Here is a 23,610-nt window from a genome sequence, read left to right as displayed (position 1 = left end):
TTACTATTTCATTTTAATCATAGATTTTCTTGTCATCTTTTACAAAATACTGTGAAATACCTGATTGTACTTTATGATTTTTCAGAACACTATTCATTACTCCCCATGTTGCCTCTAATATTAACTTTAGTTTTGTTCAGTAAGTTACTATAATATTCCTTATGTTTTCTTAGAATCCAGCTTTTTTTTTTTATACTTCTTGTATTGCTCTTCTACTTATTTCGTTCTTAATTTTAAGAAACATAAGTACAAGAAAGTTATTATTATTTTTTTACCATTTCTTAACCCTTTTGTCACCCATGGTTTGTCAATAGCATTTCTTTTAACACGTTTTTTTACATAAAATTATTTTCACACAGAGTCCCCAAGATATTCATAAACGCATCATAGGCTCTGTTTACATCATCATCATACACATCCTTCCAATTTTGTTTTTCAAATCATCTTTCAATTTATCCAAAGCTTTTTTGTATCATTATTTTGTACCTTTTATCATTTTCCTCTTTACTGTAGTTACTGCATTGATAATTTTCACTAATTGCAAAAACTGGCAAATGATCCCTTTTTATCAGTCATCAAAATCCCTCTCATCACCTCAACATCTCTTACATTAGTAAAATTATTATCAATCACTGTAGCACTGTAATTCTTGTTGGTGTAAATATTAATGGATAAAGACTAAAACTATGAATTATTAAATATACAAATATTGTTTGACCAAATCAATATTAAAGTCCCCACAAAGAAAAAAACAACATTTTGTTACAACTCCTTTCATAAAGCTCCATGATTTTATCCGTAAATAGCTCTATATTTGAACCTGGTGATCTATACGCAACTAATTATTATATTTTTAGAGTTCTCATATAACTGTAATTATTTCCATTACATCATCAACAACTATTGACATCTTGTCCTTAATTTTTCATTTAATTTCTGTATTAATAAATAAAGCAACTCCAACACCTTTTTAATTATTTCTATTCATTTAATATAATTCATATCCTTCTATCTGAAAGTTATTTATATTTTCATCATTTAACCAGGTCTCTGAAACTGCTATTATACTAAAACTTATGTTCAACTGTTTTAAATAGTCTTTTATTTTACATAAACTTGCATTTATACTTCTATTAAAATGACTGATGGAGAAACCACCGCTCGCTATTTTAATGTCATTACAATGCTCCTCATTATAATATTCACAATCTTTGGTTTCTGGAAAAAGATTTGTATCAACCACACTATTTTTACATTATATATATTTTACTCCAAGTCTCCATAAGTATCCATATTTAAATACATTTCCACCATAGATCAATATAGATTTCTATATCCACGGCTTCATGTTCAATGTAGATGAAGGTGTCCAGTTCTTCTGTTGGTTGTTTCATCATAACTGCTCTCAGTTCCAGTCAATACAATTTTGATGATTCCCTTATGTTTGGTTTACTTCAATATTTTTCCAGTTCCTAAATGTCTCGAATGACCACAACCTTGGCCTCTTTTTCAGTTTGACAAATATTTTACAGTTTTGTGTCCAAGTATTCTGTATTTTCCTTGTTTTCTGGGAAATCTTGCCTTTCTAGCTACGGCTGCATTTATTTTTGGTCAAATGTTCATTCAGATAAACATCCAGTCCCTTTTTAGTTTTCTCCCTTGTTTTAATAGTTCCAATTTATGTTTTCTGTTAGTAAATCTTATTATTATAGCTGGTTTTCCTGTGTTGTTTCTCCGTGGACGAGTGTGACTCACTGTTTTAGTTGTTTACCTCTATTCCCTTGGAGAAAAGTTGTGACCTGCTGCTCTACAGAGTTTGAAGCCTCCTCTCCTTCTCCTCCTGACACAACCCATGCGTTTGACCCTGGTTTTATTTGCAGCCCCGTCACAATTATCTTGTTCATACGCGTATATTGATCCGTCAGCAACAAGATTCTCAGGAAAGGTAATCCTTTTATCCTTCTTTGTGTTCTGTAATCGTAGAGCTTTTACCTCCTCTACCAGATCCAGAATATTTCTTTGTTGTAACCTGATGGTTGAGACTTCATAGCCCAGAAAGTCTAGGGATTTCTTTATCTCCCATCTCCTCTGTCGAGGGAGCCCTTTTTGGGGCCATTTTACTGTGTTGCTACTGTACTAGCTCCTGAGCCTGGTTGTAGCAGCTCAAGTTGTTTTGCCAGGACCTTTGCAAGGATTTTTACATCGGTATTTAAAAGTAGTAGTCCCTCACTGCTTTGCAGTTCGACTTTCGTGGACTCGCTCTTTTGCGGTTTTTCAAAGTAAGACTGTGTGACACACGAATGCCTGATTGATGGAATGAGCTGCACAAGCGGCATGTATTGTTTGTTTAAGATAAATTATTTAAAATGATTTAGCACCTTCTGCACCTATGCACAGCCCACAGGTTACCAGATGGACCAGGCCCATGATGAAAAATGATAGTTATAGTCTTTTCATCCAAAAAGTAAAAAAACAAAACTAAGTAAGTGGACACTGACTCTAAAGTTAAAGATTTCTTTTTTTTTTTTTTTTTTTTTTTTACAAACCTTAAAATAACATTATATGTGCTCTAAAGTGATACTGTGATATTTTATTTGGTCTCAAAATGTTTTTGTTTTGGTATTTGTGTTGGGAATGACTCGGCTACTGTCCCACTAAATTTTACCTCCAGTATTTGTAAAATATGTACGAATATAAAAGTTTTTTTTTTTTTTCCGGTCCTAAAACAGTTTTGAAAGTAGTATAAATTTAAACCTTTTATGCAAATGTTTGTCTAAATACACCAAATAATTTAATATAAATAGTTAAACAATTAAAAATGTATAATTAAAATATTCTTTAGTTTATTTTTACCTCTGTTTTTGGTGATGCTCAGCGTGTACTCTGCTACCAAGGACAAATAGCAAAGAATTGTTGAAGGAATTTGTGGATGTCAATATGGATCAAAACAAACCAAGGCAATGCTTTTCTCTGGTTTTCACAAGAAAAGGCCAGAGGAGCTTTTTTATTTTATTTTATTAAATTTTTTTTTTGCTTCCATGTCTGTGTGTCTTTCTCTGATTCTCAGCATGATACTGAGGTTCCATCTTCTTCCTCTCACTCATGCATATCTTCTGATCAAACAATTGGTCCCAGTGGTGTCTCACATATTATGACTGGTCCAGTAGCTATGGAAATCACAGCACAGTGTTCAAGACGTGGCATTTTTCTGAACGACCCTGAGTACAGCCTGAGCAGTCATAACATTTCTATCTCCATTTTTTTCTTTGTATATGTCAGATTTCCACCAGCAGAACCAGCTCATGCATTCTTCATAGGTATATACTGACACTCCAATAGAAAGTTGATTAAACTATTAGTTAATCACTGGTAGTTTCACACAGTATAGAGCTGGTCTTGCACAACTATACAAAGATTAAAGGCTTCGTTTTTTTTACAGACTTCATATTGCCCACTACATTCATGCTTCATGCATGTGATTCTGACGATATATATATATATATATATATATATATATATATATATATATATATACACAGTTCATTGTTAAAGTATTTTGCAACAATTAAAAAAAACAAACTATAAATCATCAAACAAAATTAAACATAAAACAGGTTATTTGAGGCATGAGGGAGCAGGTTCTCCCCTCACCCTTCTCAGGGGAAATTCTACGAATTTGCAAAAATAAGGCTATCAAATATTCTTTAACTTCCTAAAGCATCCATCTATACATACATTATCTTTTCCTGCTTCTTCTTTTTCGGGTCGTGGGTGTCACTGGTGCCCATGTCCAGCTATCACTGTGTGAGAGGCGGGGGACACCTGGACAGGTCTCCAGTCCATCACAGGGACACGGAGACAAACGAAACAAAAAAACATTCACTCTTTCACTCACACCTAGAGACAATTTAGAGTTACCAATCAGACTAACATGTATGTTTTTATTCTATGGAAGGAAACCGGAGTACCCGGAGAAAACCCACGCATGCACGGAGAGAACATGCAAACTCCACCCAGAAAGGCCCAGGACCAGAATTTGAACCGGGGCAACCTGCTCGATGAGAGGCAGCAGCTCTACTAACTGTGCCACTGTGCTTCCCACTTCCTAAAACATGACTAACGGAACTTGTAAGATCTAATTTTATCTTGTCCTGTCCGTACTGCATATTATCAGTTGTCTAACGGCACCTCTTCAGATATTTTTATGCATTGAAATGTATTCCTTCAAAATTTGAGTGTGAAGAAAAAATAATCTCAGCATGAATATCCAGCATAAAAACAGGAAAACAAAAAAACAAAAGTTTAAGAATTTGACGAAAGCTGAAAACAGTGGGGTCTTTCTGTGTACTTACAGAATTTTAAGTGGGCTTCTTGTGCAAAAATGAAAGTGAGAACCCCCAAAAGTGGGTCATGCTCCTGGTTTTGGTTGATGCCACCATAGCATGAGAGTAACCTAATAGGCTTGAGTCGACGGGAGAAGCAGAATGTATTCAGTTTGTGTTGAAATCTGAGATAGTTTAGAAAGCTGCCACAGTAGGAGATTTTTAAGCAGCCCCCTCCTGTGCTACTTCAAATACTGCAGCCGTTAAATGGCTTGGCTTGGGATTCATTAGATCCCACAAGAGCATAGACCCCAGTTCCTCATCGATATTCCACTCAAAATCCCAGAATTCGCTGCTCTAATTCTTACAGGCCTTTAACTAGGTTAACGATGGGCTAGTGTTCTGTTTATTGTTGAACAAATATGAAACTAATTGATCCTTTCCTCACTCCATTTTTATGTTTGCTGATTCTGTGCCCAGCACTCATTCTAGTGGAAATGATTTGGATGTGCACATTCTCTCTTTTTTTTTTTTTTGGCTTGTATTTTGTTGTTGTTGTTATTGTTGACTTTACTCTGGTGACAAATGTTAGCCACCACTTGAAATATTTCTTAAAATAATACTACTGGGAGCCCCAAGTGACAAGCCAAGATCTGGATACAGACACACACACACACACACACACACACACACACACACACACACACACAGGTTTGTTTTGCTATCTTTGTGGGGCCTTTGCATTGACTTCCATTCATTTTTCATTCATTTCTATAGCCTAACCATGACCTTTATCCATAACCTAACCATTACCAGTACATACCTAACCCTAAACCTAACACATCCTCAATTCACACCTTAGTCCTAAACCTAGCCCCTAACCCACCAACGGGACTTCTTCTTATGGGGCCCGGGCTTTGGGCCCCATAAGGAGCAGTTGGTCCTCACATTGTAGTATAAGTTGGAAAAATGGGCCTCACAAAGTAGCATAAACAAGGACACACACACACACACAAATATCAATCAGTCAGTCAGCCCATCCACAGACCAACGGACGGACGGGTGGGCGGGCGGACAGACGGACGGATGGACAAATGATCCAGCCATGCATTGAGGTGACCCCAACTGTATCTAGCTGGTACTTTTCCACCTCATGCACAAGCTCAGGCTCCATCTTTGCCAGAGAAGTGATATTCTTGTAACATTCCCTGTTCCAAGAAGCAGCTTTAGTAATCCAGGCTCAGAGTGCCAAGGCCCCTGCCTTCAACTGACAACCATGGCACTATATACCCCACTTACATGGCCTTTCCTGCAGGTGGTGCGCCCACAGGAAGGCATACTCATGTACCTCATGCTGAACCCGACCTGACCCCATGGGTAAATGCCCGATCAACAGGCCAACGAGCCCATCTGCCCGTTCTGACTCCACGGTGGGGCCCAGGTAACCCATGTTTTTGTAACCCATCGTGCTCCTTGTTGTTGACTGTCCATACAAGTATTCTGAACCACTTTTTATCTGGCCTCAAACCTAGGACTACTCTGCCTTGGGCCTTGATTGTGAAACGTTTGTGAAATAACAGTAAAGATAGTTGATTATTGTTGACAATTATTCGGTGCAATTATTCAATGTATATACTTATGCCATCATCATAAATATCCAAACTTTTTGAGTTTAATGGAACTAAAATGTGTGATAAGGTCAACTCTTTATTTGTTCTAATTAATGAATACATGAAAAATGAAAAGTATTTTGCTGGACCATCAATATACAATACATACAAATACTACCTACCGAATGCAAATCTTTACCTACAGTATTTCCTTCTTTCTGGGTCATGAGGGGTTGCTGTCCCAGATAGTGAAAGATGTTAATTTATTGTTGAATTATTGTCAGAAAGGTTGATTTTTGGTTAAGGTTGATGACTGATGATTTATCAACCTTTAATCAATCATTCAGTTCTAGCCAATTAACCAATGTTGAAATGCTAATGTCTAATCCAGTGTTTTTCAAAGTTAGCATTAGCCCCCTGGGAGCCCCACAAAGCTGGAAAGAAGAAGATAAAAAAAATAATAATAATAAAAAAATTTAAAAATAGTAATAATAATAATAAAAATTGCCCACTAGGGCAATCTGTATCTGTCATTTCCAGGTAAACATGTTTGGGAGAGAGAGAGATTAGATTTCTTTTGTTTTGTTCTTCTGGTCAACAGTTTGTTGAAAAGTTGTTTATTTCAGTGTGAATATGTTTAAACCGTGTTGTTAATAACATTTTTATGTTCGCTGTAATAATTAATTGAATATAGTGAATAAAAGTTAAAACATTCTAAAAGTTGATGTTTCTTTACATATTTTGTAGCATTTTTGGGTTTGCGAGGGGGGCCTCAGTCAGATGCTAATGCTGTTTAAACTTTCCCATGCCTTACCCCCCCCCACACGCACACACACACACACGCACACACAAGAGGAAGCTTCTGGCTGCGGCTCCCCTCGCAAACCCACAATTGCTACAAAATATTTAAAGAAACATCAACTTTTAGAATGTTTTAACTTTTATTGACTATATTCTATTAATTATTACAGCCACTGAGCATAAAAATGTTAACAAACATGACCAGAAGAAATTGTCACGGTTTTCAGGCTGAGTTGAACAGGAACGAACCCGTTTGTGCTTACACAGCTTACAATCTGCGGTACTCCCCATTGAAGCGCTGCCGATGCTGAACTAAAATATTTGATGTTGACACAAAAGGTTCTGTCAGAGAGGTAGGATCTAAACTATTTGAGGGCTGACCCTGTGATGCTCACCCACTGCTCCAGCCTAGAAATGAGGATCTAATGGTCAATTGTGTCTAAAGCAGATGTGAGGTCCAATATGACAAACAACACAGAGTCACCTGCATCTGGCAACATCAAATGGGGAACCAGATAGCTTCATGCTGCACATTACCTGCTCCAGAGAAGACAGAGAGATGGGCTCAAAATGGTCAAAAACAGCAATGCATTGAGATGGAATAGACGGATCATGAGCTGGTGGAGAAATGAGTGCCCGGTGTTCGCAACTTTTCACACAACTCAGTTGAGGCTTCCGGAGGTTAAGGTTCATTGAGGTGTAGAACTGAGTTCAGGGTGGAAAAAAAGAACTCGGGGGTTGTAAGAGTTTGAGGCAATTATATCAGAAAAGTATTTAGATTTAGCAGCTTTAACTGCTTTCTGATAATGACGCCAACTCTCCCGTAGCATTTGAAAAGAAATCTGCAGCTGGTCTTTCCTCCACCTGCGCTCTGCTCTCCTATATTGCTATCTAATGGTTGAGTGATATCATTAAGCCAAGGCTCTGATCTAAGTTTCGTTTTTCTGGTTTTAACAGGAGCAACAAGGTCCAAAACATTTAGGCAGACAGAATTGAATTGAGAGGTTAGCTCCTCAGCGGTAAGAGACACCAGTAGCTGTTTGATCCTTTCAGAGTTAAAAGATTCGGTAAAACGAGCAGCAGTGAAGCATTAATGGTGCGTATGGTACGTGCAGGAGCACATAGCTTAACAGTAGGACGGGTGGGTGAGATCAAACAATATAGGCATGTGGTCTGAAAAAACATTGTCGCCGATTTCCAAATTAGAGACATCGCGTGTTCAAATGAGGTCCAGTGTGTGTCCATGTTCTTGGGTAGGACCGTTTACCTGCTGAGATAAATTAAGAGTCCAGTAAATCTAGAACGTCCTTCACTAATGGCCTCGCCTGACAAAACACATGAATATTAAACTCCCCAATTATTAAAACATGATCGTATCTCGGTGTGAAATCAGCCATAAAATTAGAGACTTTACTTATGAAGTCCTTGGATCGAGGGGGGCAGTAAACGAATGCGCACAGAACCGGAGGAGAATGTCCGAGTTCAAAGACACTCAGCTCAAAGCTGGAGCAGGACACCGGGGTGGACAACTGTTTACAGGCAAAGGTTGGTTTAAAGACTGTTAATAATCCACCACCACACCGGCCTGATGGCCGCGGGGCATTTAAACACAGACAGTCCGGAGGTAATAATTCCACCAAGGTGCTGGACTCGCCAATCCACATCCAAGACTCTGTGACACAGAGAAAATCCAACCGCTCATCTTTTAAAAAGTCATTGAGCATAAAAGTCTTGTTGGAAATAGACCTTGCGTTGATTAAACACATCCTGATCGGGTCCAACGCAGACACAGCCATGGTGGGGGGAGCGTGCGCCAACGGCCGTAAATTTCGAAAAACAGCACCTTCTGGTCGGCTAGTATGGCACGCAGGTAAACTACTCCAGTTGTTTACATGGACTGAGCGTGCTGGTAGCTGGCCAGCAGCCGGGCCTCTGAAGCACCATGGGTCAGAGAGACGATGATCAGATCCAGAGCGAGCCCCATAGGTGGCATGCCGGTGCTTCTCCAGGCCTGTGGTGTGGGGCTGTTGGGGTACCTGGTCCTTGGTGCACTGGGCCGTCCTTCCTCAGCTGCTGCTCCCTGCTGCTCTGGCCCTGGGCCTGGGGCCGGCTTGTGGTCGCTGTCGGGTGGGTGGGGCGCATGGACGACCCAACAGAGGCTCTGTCGGGCTGTCTCTGTGTGCCTGTTTGTCTCGGGTTGGATTTTAATTGGTCCCCTCTTGGATCGATTTGGGCCCCCCATTTAATGTGGGGTTTACTTCCCCCCTATCACGCTCCCCTCCAGTGGTGGGCGCCCCTGCTGCCGGTGCATTGGCGGCTCTCAGCATCTGGGGATGGGTGCTGGGGTGTGTGCAGGCCCACCCTGGTGGCTGCCAACCGGGGCCTGAGTGCCCTGGCTCTGTCGGACCTCTGTTGGGGGGTGGTATGACCTCGGGGCTCAGTGTCCACGGCCAGATCTACTCTGGAGGGGCGGGTTGCCAGCAAGGCCTGTGGACTCGTCGCTGCTACAGCCTCCTGGGGTTTCTGCATTGTGGTTGCTTGGGATCACCCAGGGCTTCCCTTTGCTTCTCTCTCAGGGGGTGCAGGTGTCCTGGTTGGGGGACTCCCGGAGCTCCAGGCTTGGGGATCGCTGTGTGTCTGTGGCTCCGGTCTTCCCTGTGTTACCATGGTGTCCTGAGGGGACAGGTCTGTGTGTCCCGACATCCACTATTGAATATTTTTATGGATAAACCTTATAGTGACAAGCATGCTCACACAGGTGTTTAGATACAGGTGTTTTTCAGATTCACACTCAATTGGGTTGTGGTGGCCACTAAATAAATCTTGTATTACCATGTACTGTATAAAATACTTTCTAATGATGTTATAAGTGTCATTATAATCTGCGGTGAGGATCTGCGGTGGAAGTGGTCTCCAGCTACAAGTACTTGGGTGTACACATGAATGACAACCTCAGCTGGAGCAACAACACCACCAGCCTGATCAAGAAAGCTCATCAGAGACTCTACTTCCTCAGACGGCTGAGGCGAGCTGGTCTGGGAAGCTCAGTCCTCACCTCCTTCTACAGGTGTGCAGTGGAGAGCATCCTGTGCTCCAGCATCAATGTGTGGCATGGAGGCTGCACAGCTGCAGAAAGAAAAGCTTTGCAGAGAGTGGTGAAGGCTGCACAGAAGTCTGTTGGAATCAGACTCCCCACCATCACAGACATCTACACCTCCAGATGCAGGAAGAGGGCCACCTGCGTCATGAAGGACCCCACCCACCCAGCGCACACACTTTTTGCCCCACTCCCCTCAGGAAGGAGGTTAAGGAGCATTAAGTGTAGAACCACTAGACTGAGGAACAGCTTCTACCCTGAGGCTGTTAGACTCATGAATCTCTAACTAGAATAATCACTGTGAAAAACCATATCATGTTGCTGCTGATCTGTTTCATGTTGCTGCTGATCTGTTTCAATGTTGATGTGTTCATGCGTGCACATCTGCTCACAGACTCGTTCATGTTTGTGCTGATGTTCAATGTTTTATGTTATGAGTGCTTAGTGTATATTTAGTTGATGTTTTTCTTAGTTCATATCTTAGATGTTATTACTGTTTTTCTTATACATTTTATTGTTGGATGTAACTGGGACCCTGTGTACATAATTTCGCTCCACCACATGTACCACATGAGGTGCGAATGACAATTAAGAAACTCTGACTCTCTGACTCTGATTATATATGTTGTTGTTTGTTGTTGTGTTTTCTCGGTTTTGTCTTTTTTTTTTCTTTCCGCAGGTCTAGAGTCAGACTTCAATGATGTTGATTTGTGTTCTCTTTATACCTCTCTCTCTCCTCTATTTCTATCTCCTTCTTTCCCTTTTAACATTTCTCACACATTTCTGCTTTGTTTTCTTCTTTGTTTATTCATCCCCGTGTCCATTACATCTGAAACAAGCCCAAAGCAATCCAACATTTTTCAGTCAGGTCATCTGGACAGTTTCTTTTTTTTTTTGTGTGTGTGTATGTGCTGAAACGTTTCGCCTTTGATCCGGAAGGCTTCATCAGTCAAGGAAACATATAACAAAACTGATTCTTCTCCCAACAGCTTACTCCAAAGTGGAACAAACCAGTTCTGCTTGTGATAAGATGGTCTCTTTGGTTACGCCCCCTCCTCCATTGCCGGCCCTCTTCCTTGTTGACAGTCTTGTCAAACTGGTTGAAAACAATAAAGTCCGTGCTCAATAATCCAGGTATACGTTCCAATATTTTTCAGTCAAGCCCAAAGCAAATTCTTATAAAGTTTTATTGATATATCAAGTGGGGCATTAAGGCCAGCCATAATGCTCTGCTTTTGAAAGTAAACCTGTTGGGCATCACCTTGACTCTCAGACAATAATTCTGAGTGCCACAATGCTTGACAGGACAAGGGGGGAAAAAAAACGCAAATAAAAAGCGCAGAAGAAAAACTGAAGAAAAGCCAGCAAAGCCAAGCACAGGCACCATCTTAACTCCACGTCAGCAGATGTTTGTTGGAAAAAACTGATGGAAGAATCAGTCCATCGAAAGATGGTAATTTATTTGACAGACTGAACTGCATTCATTCATCAAATGTAGATCATTTCAATGTGGTCTTGCTTGTTTTTCTTTGGGGGGAAATGTGTTTAGCTCTTTAGCTCCAAGTTGGTTGCCTTGTGTTCATAAAGTGGTGTCATGCTGTTTCTAATGCAGTGCCTTCATTTTCTTCTCTCTGACGTATTGCTCACCTGGCTTTGGTAGGAGGCACCAACTCAGATGACCTTACAAGATGGATGTTGGCAACTGCTCTGACCAACGCCCTGGCCAGTTCAACTGGGCTGGAAAGAAGGACAAGCGTTGTTCAGAAAGCAAGAAGCCATTAAAAGACACATCACTACAAGACTGCATGTTTGGTGAGCTTCCTGCAAACTTATTTTTTATTGCTATCCTTACAACTGTCAGAGTTTTACCCCCACAAGAAAGAGGACCCAAACATTGGATATTCACACTATAACACTGTAACACTGACTATTCTACAGAGACACTACTTTGCTTGAGGACATAAAGGCCTAATTGTCTCTGAACATCCTAAACTTAGATGACAAAGACAAAAGTTGGGGTTCTGGTTAGTTCTAATTAAACCCCCTCTACCGCTACCACTTATCTTCTAAAAACTCAATAAACTTGCAGCCATGGGCAAAATGTTTTTATTATTTCTTAATTTACTTCACAGTAAATCATTAACAATGACTTTGATGACATGATTATTATTTTTAATTTGCTTTTGAAAATGCAGTATCAAAAATAATAAACATATATTGCTTGTTTCTGTCTAGAGATAGCGTTGCAATTTTACCATTAACAGAGTTTTTGTAAATAATTTGAAGAACTGTAGTGCAGCCTGAGAAGAAACAGTGCATTATTCAAGATGCTGATAGAAACCAATTTATCCGAAAAAGAAAACCAGTGTTATAGTCCGTATACAATAACCTGTATATATAAATGTAAATAGTGCATGCGTTGCTGTGCACTTATATGGTACCAACATTGTCCTTTTTTCCCTACATTTAAAACTGCACTGTCAGCAGAACTTGATCTGGAACTTCTAGCTTGGACAGTTTATGCCTTCACTTTGCAGAACATGATACCTGTGCTTGGTTTACGTTTTTTTTTTTGTATATTTTTTAATTGGAATTTACGTCTGAGTTTAAATCGTTTGTGCATGTGTGTGAGTGTGTGTGTGTTCATGCACACCCAGTGTACACCTTTCACCTGTGTGGCCCTTCCAGTCCACTCCTCTTCTGCATTAGATTTGTTATCTATCTTTGGCATATGATGCCAATTCTAACTGCTGTAATGTGATACCATTCACCCTGATCAATAAGACTTTTTACTTCTGCTACTAATCGTTGAGAGAGCCCATTACTGATACTTCTTATCTTATCTTTCCTCATAGAAATGATGGATTTTATGATAAAAGATATACTGACAATGGGGAAACAAGTAGTTCTGGACAAAACCATTCATAATAAAAAATAAATATAAAAAAGTTGTTTCATTAAAATGTCTAGGTGTAGTTGTGATTAAACATGAACTGCCTCTTGTGGGCAGTCTCTGAAGTTAAAAAATTACTGGCGAGGTTATTATGTCCTTTCATTTTACAGATGTCACAGTCAAAGTCTATATTTTTGTTTGTTCGTATTAATTACCTCTAAAATGCTCGGCTCCAGTCTTAACCACAGCAGATACTTTTCATATTCACCAGTATCTGACTCATAAACCTGACCTAAAATCAATACAAAGTGTACAATAAATAGATGTGTATGTCCCATCCCTTACAGTACTGTTCACATAATCATTTGAGCTGTGAAGAATTTCTAAACTACCATCATTGAAATAAATAGTCCAGTACACAAACTTGTTGCATTGTTCCTGTAAAATAAATTTGCCCATTACAGCTGAGAATAAATAGATTTGTTTACGACAAACTGCTTTTGTTGTTGTTGTATTCAAAAGTTAATAAAGGACTAGCTTTCCTTAATGGATTGTGAAGTGCAGGCTGCCTTTCATGACAAAGTAAAAAAAAAAAAAAAAGGTAATTTCAAATGGAGAAATGAAAGAGTTGTACCTTCTTTTTCTTCTTTCAGCTTTCCCCTCTTCAGGGGTCTCCACAGCAAATCATCCTTCTCCATCTCACCCTGTCCTCTGCATCCTCTGTCCTCACTCCAACAACCTCTATGTCCTCTCCAATTGCATCCATATATCTTCTTTTTGGCCTTCCTCTTTGACTTTTTTGTGGCAGCTGCATTTCTAATATCCTTCTGCCAATTAACCCACTGTCCCTCCTCTGGATATGTCCAAACCATCTCAGTTTGGCCTCTCTAAAGGCTTGCACAGACTTGGGAGGACCTCAGTCCCCACGGAAACTGCGCGCAATGTCCGCAGATGGTTGAGACTTCATACTCAAGCATCCACCCCGAGCGGCAAGGGGCGTTTACCTTCGGGACAAATTGAGTTTGCTGACTGGTCATTTGCTGACACACCTACTGGATTGATAGACAGGTCGCAAAAAATTGAAATAAAAAGAGCTGGTAGCAAGCGGCAACGGTGTTCTGTGTTTATATGTTGTTAATTGATTAGTCTCTTTAGAATGATTTGTTCAATTAGCTTTGTAGAGATCTAGTAGAGTGTTGTATGAATGGGCGCATGAGGACACAGATTGTAGTGTAAAGAACTTTGAGTATCTCGATGATAGAAAGGCGCTATATAAGTACAGTCCATTTACCAGCCCATTTAATAAAAAGTTATAAAAAAACAAAACAGAAAAAAAACCAGGGAGCGCTGGCCCTGCAGCGCACACATCAGACCGGCCCATCAGGAAATCTCAAGACCCTCCCTCAGCCATGCTGGGCCTGATTTTAATTTGCTCGTGACAAATTCCTTAATTTCTCACAATTTCAGTCATGGCGTCAACGGACGAGGAGGAAGAGGTCACTTGTCTCTTGGAGAAAAAAAATAAAAGGCCATTAAACCAGACCATGGATGAAGAAGGGGAATTTCATACATTGGTGTCGCATACAAAACTGTCTGTCGCCGGGCAGTTTATTGTGTGACACAGAGTACGTGTACACAGTTGTAAAAATTGATCTTTGTTCGGACATACCCTGCGGGCGTCAGCTTCTAGTCTAATTTGATACATGAGGACCTCCACGGACTTAAGTACGCCCGAGTATGCTGGAGCCTTAACTTTATCTCCCAAGTTGTTCAACCTGTGCTGTACCTCTGATGATCTCATTCCTAATCTTATCCATCTTTGTCACTCCTAAGGAGAACCTCAACATCTTCATTTCTACCACTTCCAGTTCTTTCTCCTGTCTTTTTGTCAGTGCCACTGTCTCTAGACCATACAACAACTAGTCTCACCAATGTCTTGTAAACTTTTCCTTTGACCTATGCTGACACCTTTTGGTTATAAATCACTCATTGCGAGTTCACAGTGATGTTTATAACAGTTATTTACATAGCCCCGGATGTTAATGATACCGACGCTCTGCAGAAGCTGCATGATGATTTTAGCTTGCTGCAGAGCATACACCCTGAGGCTCTTTATGTGGTGGCTGGTGACTTTAATCACGTAAATCTAAAGGACTGCCTGCCAAGATTTTATCAGCATGTGGCCATACCAACATGTGGAAACAACACGCTGGACCATATTTACACGAACAAACAAGATGCATACAAAGCCCCCCCCCCCCCCCCACACACACACACACACACACCACCACCACCACCACCACCTAGGACGCTCTGATCATATCTCCATCTTACTGGCCTCTGGTTACCTCCCCCCGTTGAGACGCTCCTGACAGATACAAAAGAAAGTTAAAATGAAAGGATACAGATTAGTGACTGCATACTGAAAGACTGTTTCACATGTACAGATTGGCAGATCTTCAGAGAAACTGCGGAAAATGAGGGGGCGCTAGATCTGGAAGAATACACATCCTCAGTTCTGGGGTACATTAGTAAATGTGCTGATGATGTCACCAACATCAGATATGTTAAGACTTACCCTAACAGGAAGCCTTGGCTGAATGCAAAGATTCACACCTCGCCGGAAGCCAGGAACACTGCCTTCAGGTCTGGAAACTCACAGGAGCTGAGAAAGACAAGGAAATAGCTGGTTGCTAGTATGAAGAGGGCCAAGGCCACACATGTACAGAGGATCCAGAGTCAGTTCACCTCACAAGACCCATGGAGCATGTGGAGGGGCATTAAGTGTATAACAGATTATGAAGGCAGAAGTGAAAAATGCCCTGAAGACCCATCACTGCCTGATGCCCTCAACAGGTTCTACGCACGCTTTGAAGAACCGAACAGACAACCCACCACCAGACTCACCTCACCACTGGAAGAAGAGCTTCTCAGCATGACCTTAGCTGAAGTGAGGAGTGCTTTCAAGAGAATTAATCCTCACAAAGCAACTGGCCCAGACAACATCACCGGGAAAGTGCTGAAAGACTGTGCCGATCAGCTCTGCGAGGTGATGATCGACATCTTTAACTCCTCACTCACCCTGGCAACAGTTCCCACCTGTCTGAAGACCATCTCCATCATCTCAGTCCCAAAGAGCTCTAGAGTGACTGGTCTGAATGACTATCAGCCAGTAGCCCTCACCCTGATAGTCACTAAATGCTTTGAAAAACTGGTCATGACCCACATCAAAACAACCATCAAAATCAACAAGGACCCTCGCCAGTACACATACCATGAGAATCGATCACAATTCAATTCAGTTTATTTATATAGCGCCAAATCACAACAAAATTGTCTCAGGACACTTTACAGGAACATTCACATACATAGGAAAAGCCAATTAGTAACATTCTCTATCTAAAGAAGCCAGCAGACACATTGAATCTTCACTTCGTTGCAGTCTCCCATCCTGAGCAGGCACAATGGCAACAGTAGAAAGGAAAAACTCCCTTTCAAAAGGAAGAAACCTCCAGCAAAGCCAGGCTCAGGACAAGGGGTCATCTACTTTGACCAGCTGGATTTGAGAGGCCAGAAAGGAGAGGCAAATGAACGCAGAATGGCAGGTCCAGATATAGGTGCAGGTGTACCTAAAATACAAAAACACATGTTAAAGATAGAAAAAAAAATCACAAATACAAAACGGGTTGAGCAGAGCAAGTAAAGAAAGTAGCATAGTTGAAAAGTGTGGTCAGATTGTCCTCCAGCAGTCTAAGCCTAAAGCAGCATAACTAAGGAACAGCTCAGGAAACCCAAGCCAACCCTCAATATAGGATTTAGCAAATTTAAAGTCTTAAGCCCAGTCTTAAAAAGATATGTTTACATGGAATGGTAAATGGTAAATGGACTCTACTTATAGCGACTTTCTATGTTATTTCATGATACTCAAAGCGCTTTCCACTACAATCTGTGTCCTCATTTACCCATTCATACAGCTCTATACTAGATCTCTACAAAGCCAATTGAACAAATCATTCTAAAGAGACTAATTAGAGCTTTATCACATTCATACACCGATGGGACACACATCAGAGGCATTGAGGGGTTCAGTGTCTTGCCCATGGACACTTAAGCATGTGACCGCTGGTGAATTCGAATCCCCAACTCTCACATTGGAGGACGACTACTCTAACCACTTGGCCACAGCCACCCCTTGGAAATAAGTAATCAGATTCCAAAAAAGTTAAATCTGGTCCTCTGGACATTCAAAAAAAACAAAAAAAAACAAAGCAAAACAACAAAAAAATGTAGAAACGATTCGTCTCTCATCCGAGAGATTTCCCCAGTCTGAGGTGCTGTATTCAGCTCAGTCTCTTAAATAGTACCTTCTCAGAGTGGATCAACCAGTTTTGCTGCTGACAACCAAAACCAGCTGGTCACGTGCTCAAGAAGGACCATCAGCCTAACAATGGATCATTAGCACACTGATGGCTGTGTACTATTCACAGAGGGCTGAGTGATACTAGCAATCACAGCATTGTAAGAGGGGGACAATTGAACACGTAGGCCTCCACCCCTGTTTAATGATGGACGGTTTCTTTTCACAAAGATGGCCTCCTTTACTCCTCTCTCAAACCATCGTTCCTCTCTATCCAGGATGTGCACATCTTCATCCCTGAAAGAGTGACCGCTGGCCTGGATATGAGTGTAGACCGCAGAGTCCTGGCCTGATGATGTTGATCTTCTGTGCTGGTCCATCCTTTTGGCCAGTGGCTGTTTAGTTTCCCCGATGTAAGACTGATCACAGCCCTCCTGACACTGAACAGCATACACAACATTACTCTGTTTGTGCCGGGGGACTGGATCTTTGGGATGAACCAGTCTTTGCCGTAATGTATTTTGGGGTTTAAAAGCCACTGGGACGTTATGTTTAGAAAATAAACGTCTCAGTTTCTCTGATACTCCCTCAACATATGGAATGACCACTGGTCTGGGTCTGGGTTCCTCCTTTTCACCTGTTGGCTGACTGGAGTCCTGTTTGGGTTTCTTCTCTGCTTTCAGGAAGGCCCAGTTAGGATATCCACATTGCTCTAGAGCCTGTCTTGTGTGGGATTTCTCCTTCTGCCTGGCTCCTGAGCTAGTGGGGACGCTGTCTGCTCTGTGATACAGAGTCCTGATGACTCCTAACTTGTGCTCCAAAGGGTGATGGGAGTCAAACTGCAAATACTGGTCTGTGTGGGTGGGTTTGCGGTACACCTCAGTTTGCAAATGTCCTCTATCAGAGACTGAGACCTCACAGTCCAAGAAAGCCAACTTGCCATTTTTTTCATCTTCTCGTGTGAACTTGATGTATTTATCCACAGAGTTGATGTGGTCAGTAAAATGTTGGACTTCCTGAGATTTAATTTTAACCCAGGTGTCATCAACATACCTGAACCAATGACTTGGTGGTGTCCCTGAAAAGGACGTCAAGGCTCTCTTTTCTACATCCTCCATGTACAGGTTGGCAACAATAGGAGAAACTGGAGACCCCATAGCACACCCATGTTTCTGCCTATAATATTGCTCCCCATATGTGAAGTAGGTTGACTGCAGGCACAGTTTCAAGAGTTGACACAGTTGTTCTGTGGAAAGCGTGGTCCTGCTGCTCAGAGTGGTGTCTGTCACTTACAATGTTTCCAAATATCTGGCGTCTGTACTCATCCCTTTAGTTGGCAGCTCAGAACACCACATACAGAACACCATGGACTTTGTGGATAAGGTGAGGGATGTCATCATGGAGACTGATGAAACGATGGTCTCTTTTGATGTCACATCACTCTTTACGTGCATTCCTGTTGATGATGCAGTAGAGGTGGTCAGTTTAAAATTAAAATCAGACACCACTCTGAGCAGCAGGACCACGCTTTCCACTTTTTGAACTAAGACACTTTGATTATCAACATTTGTAAAATAGTAATGATAATAAAAAAAGAGTGTTCTTTCACTTGATTTTCAAGAAAGAAAGTCTCAGGATGGGTGAACCTGTATTTCTGGATTCAAATCAATGAAATGACAGTTTCTGTCCCACAAGGTTCTTAAGGTCAAGGGTTTTGACCTTAGGCTTAGTTTTGACATCAGGTTAAGTTCACTACAGTCCCCCCTTTGGAAATCATCACCTGTCCATGGGGATGAATTCCAAACATGAACTTACGCCTTCGATTGTCCTTGAAGCTTGATGTAATCCAGCAAAGAAACAAGAGTCAAGAGTAATCCAGCAAGGAAAACAAAAGTCAAAAGTAATCCAGCAAGGAAAACAAAGTCAAAGGTAATTCACAATGTTCTTGGCAATTCCATTGTGTTGATTATAATTCCATAACGTCTCGGTAATTCCATTGTAGCAATGCTTTAACCCCTTGGAAACAGAGTCTGTAATCCATTGGAAAAAGTCATATAATCCACAACGGTAAATCCACAACGATTGGAAGTGTTGATTAATCAGCATACAGAGGGGTACCCTTGGATTGAACTGAAGATGCGGCCACTGGATGAAGAGCGGAGACCAACGTCAGGATTGCAGGTCGCCTCCAGCGAAGGTCGTCTCTGGGCGACGTCCAGTCGGTGCCGTTCTGGTTCAAATGTGACATGCAATTATGTGGTTTAAGGTGGGCTTATGAAGGGGATTTTACATAAGGCCTTAACCTATATGCACCTGGTGTGTAAGCTATTATGATTGGGAACAGCTACAACTACCAGTTAAGGGGTGGAACATGCTGAAAAGGGGTACCTACAGGGGTTTATACCTATAGAAAAGGGTTCCAAACTATTTTTTCCATTTCTAACTTGGTTTAAGTTAGCTTTACATGGCAAAATATAGTTTGGTTCAATTGTCTGTTGTCTTTTAGACGAACGACTTGAGATTGGGTGTTTGGTTTCCCCATAAATGTTTTGGAAGTCTATGGCGAGACTCATCAAAAAGAATTAGCTATCCCCCCGAATTGAATTGTTCGAGTAGGTTCGGCTTAAGCGTTGTGAGATCAATGTAGATTATGGTACTTAAGGTAGCAATAATATGCATTGACTCCGCAAAGATTGCAATTTAATGAATGAACTACATGTTGGCATGGTCAAAGGCCTCTTAGTCTCTAACTTAACTACACAACAAAATTCATTCTTGCCTGGGGTGTTCAAAAACAATACCAAAACCAATTAAACGATGTCTCAACATCGACAAAAACAGTGACTAAGCAACCAGTTAAACAACGTTTCAACATTGACAAAAGCAGTGATTAAGCAACTAGAAAACAACGTTTCGGTGCGCCACTCACTCTGAATGTCAGATTTGATCATGTTATCGCGTCTGGTAGCATTATCCTAACTGGCGTCACCCCTTCGGTCATGGGAGACCGTGAACACGGGTGAGGACGTCGCTCCATGAGCTAAAGTTAGGTTGTCCTTGAGTAGTTTTAACTGTTTGCGCAGCTGAAAGAGGACTTTTAGGTCTGGATCGGAATCCAGTTTGACTTTCGATGGAGTGTATTTGTCTGGGTCAGTCAGATGCAGTATAATCGAGTTAATTGCATAATCATCCAACTTCTGAAGTTGGATGATGTCCGGGTCAGTTGAAAATGACTTTTCATATTTTAAAAGAACTTGGCGAAGTTTGTCTCTTTCTTCATCAGATGTCAGAGCGTCGGCTTGAGCGACCACCTGTTCAATCTGTGATGAGACTGATGAGGGTTCTTGCTCCATGGGGAGCTCCAACGAATCCTTTTCTGAGTCGTCGGACCTGTCTATGGGTAAGACACCATAGGTTTGAGGTCCTTGGTCGACGTCATTGGTTGAGAAAAGAGCGATGGCCTGTGATGGTTTCGTGAAACATACTGGCCCAGCTTCTTGACTCGGTACCAGGTTATCTGGGAGTCCTCCCAGAACTGGATTGCCTAGTTCAAAATCATGAAAATCAGTTTCTGAGTTTTCAGTTTGCGATGACTCATCATCGTTTGTGTGTGAGTTTATCCCCCCTTCGTCCGATGAGGGGTTGTTGGAGGCAGCAACAGCAATGTCTTGGTGTGTTTCACCGACATCTGTAATGTTGTCATTCGCGCCTTCAGATTTAGTAGCGATCAGATCACTACATTGTGCTCCTGGTTGGATTCCCATTTCAGCGTTTTTCAAAGTTTCTACAAACCTTTGTAGTTTTTCTGTCTCCTCCGAGCTCAGAGGTGTAGGGCTTTGCTCCTGGGACCTTTGTGATTTTATCGCCTCGGTTCGTTTCGTCCGAGGTGGGGGAGGGTTAGGTACGTCTTTTGGGGGTTCCTCTTCTGATTTCCCCTGATAATATGGGTCCTCTTGGATCCCATATCTTTGCGTCCTACGCATATCCCATTTACGATCATCACGCTCATCCTCTGAAAGAGGAGCCTGTTTGTCCCAGCGTGCACCTTCATTACGTGGTTTGTCAGTTTGAAAATACTGCCTTTTCTCGCCTGTCTTAGGAGGAGGTGTCAACGCACTCCGTCCTTCCATTTCTAGGCAGTGGGGTTTAACCTTTACACCAGGAAATACTTCTATGGGCGTCTTAGAACATGCCTCGAACACATTCACTGCACACTGTCGCATTATCGGTGGAGGAGACCTGTTCAGGTTTGTTCTTTGACAGTTTCTGTCCCACAAGGTTCTTAAGGTCAAGGGTTTTGACCTTAGGCTTAGTTTTTTCTCCTAAAAGTCTCACAGCACATCAGCTTAAAAATGTTTTTAAACCGTTTACTTCCAGAAATACGCTATTTTAAACAGTTACTCATCAACCCAGGTGGGCGAAAAGAGAAAAGAAAATTGATGATGTGTCAGGATTAATCAGTCTTTCTTTCTTCAGAAAAACTGTTATTACTCCTGTCCTCCTGTCTCATCCTCTATTTAAAATTAAATAGGAAATGTATTTGTTTAGGTGGTAAATAAAATCAGAAAAGTCTCTTTTTCCTGATATCTACTCTTATCTAGTGATTTAGCAATTAAGCGTGCATTATCTTTTAGCAAATGAGTAAACTTTATCAACTCTGTGAATATCTGAAACTGTACCTTTTTTGTTAAAAAGTTTCTACCTTTTATTTTGTACCTTCTCAATGAGGAATTACCAGTGAATAAAGGTTTGTTGGTAAATGCCTTTCCGCATAAATACCTTAATTACTTTTTAAATGCAAGATAACAGTGATTATTCAGCTTTGAGGAACGTTTATTAACTCAAAAATGCCTTACAGAAATAAAAAACGTTTAATTTCACTCAAAATACCTAAAACTGAGGTGAAACTGTGATCTCAAGTTTCCCAGGAGGGGGCAGTGTTTAGCCTTCTACCAGCAGGAGTCTATGACGACTTCCTGTGACGTTCGGTTGACATCCTGTTTTTAGCCGCTTAGCTTAAAGTTAGCTTCGGCTAAACTCTGTTAAAATCAACATTTCTGAACGGTTGAAGCGTAAACGTGGCGTTTTTATAACAAGCACGACTTTTTTGCATGAAACATGAGTTTTAGGGGCATGTGTCAAGTTACATTTAGTGATTTTAAGCACATCAAAGCTTTTGGTTCAACCAAGCTTTACATCCGACATGGAGGAAGTGACGTGACACGTCACTCATCCGGTCGTTAGCTGTTAGCTTAAAATTAGCATCGCTAGCGTTGTTCAAAAACATCATTTAATGACGGATTTTAAACTCAAACGTGGCGAAAATCCAGCGATTACACTTTGAAGAACTTAAGCAGCGTATCAGCATACAGCTTTTAAGCGCTTTTCAGCTTTAAAAAGCAGATTTTATTCCCTATGAAAACGAGTTTTCATTTCCGGGTCACGTGACTGAATCCGCCAATCACAAAGCAGCACGGGGGTGAGAGGAAATGACGTAGGCACGTCATTCACTTCTCAGCGAATCAGAGCGCTCCACAGCAGCCAATTCAACCAATCACGCAGCGTTTTCCCCAGCTAGCATGTTAGATTTATCTGAACAAGTCCGTCAACTTTTCCGTCTTTTAAACTGTCAAAATGCACTTTTTCTGTTAAAATGTAATCGATAAGCTCCCAGCTGCACGGAGTCGGCGCTCCGGTCTCAAAAACGTCTTTCTAGCTATTTAAACAACTCGTTCGAACCTTTTCAGAACCGAGCCGGTACCAGAACCACGTCTGAACCGTCTTTAAACAGAATAAAGCATTTCCACACAAATCCAGCTTAGTTACACATAACAGACGTACAATTTCAGCTTTCATAAAGACATATGACTCACAATTTCAGCTTCAAAACATCCCAGCGTAAACATGCAGCGTTTTACTCCAAGCGCGCAGCTTCAGCACAGCTGCAGTCTGCTATTTCTCCATGCCAACATGAAATATCAATTATTACACGCATACACAGTCCATTTATGAGCACGTTACGGGCCACCAAATGTAGATGAACAGATGCTGAGATATATTCATCAATTAAAACGGATTCTTCATTTTTCTGGACTGAATAAAACGTGCATTGAATTCAATGAATTGTAACGTGAGACGTCATTTTTCTTTGACCCATCAAAATGAATGCGGTCATTTATTTTACAGAATCAAAGTTTAACATCAAACATTTACATTAATTTGGCAAAATATGAAAATAACAACATAATCAATCACCTTTACAACCAGGAAAACCATATGGCCATGATTTTCCGTTGCTTCACCACAGACATTAATGAAAACTGTACAATTATGATCAATTATCCACACGGCGGTGGATGAGCACTTTACACAGACATTTCTAAATTATCTGGAAGGATTTCTACTTGAGAGAAGAATTTAAAGATGGAAATGAAGTTTAAAGGGAGTAAAAGATGGTGTGTGAGGGGGAGTGTTGACCAGAACCGACACTCTCCATTCGAACCCAGCTTTTCCTCGGTACGCTTGGTAGG

The sequence above is a fragment of the Nematolebias whitei genome, chromosome 16, assembly GCF_014905685.2.
Source record: "Nematolebias whitei isolate Nwh7 chromosome 16, NemWhi1, whole genome shotgun sequence".
Classification (NCBI taxonomy): Eukaryota; Metazoa; Chordata; class Actinopteri; order Cyprinodontiformes; family Rivulidae; genus Nematolebias; species Nematolebias whitei.
Note: the sequence above shows the minus strand (reverse complement) of the source record.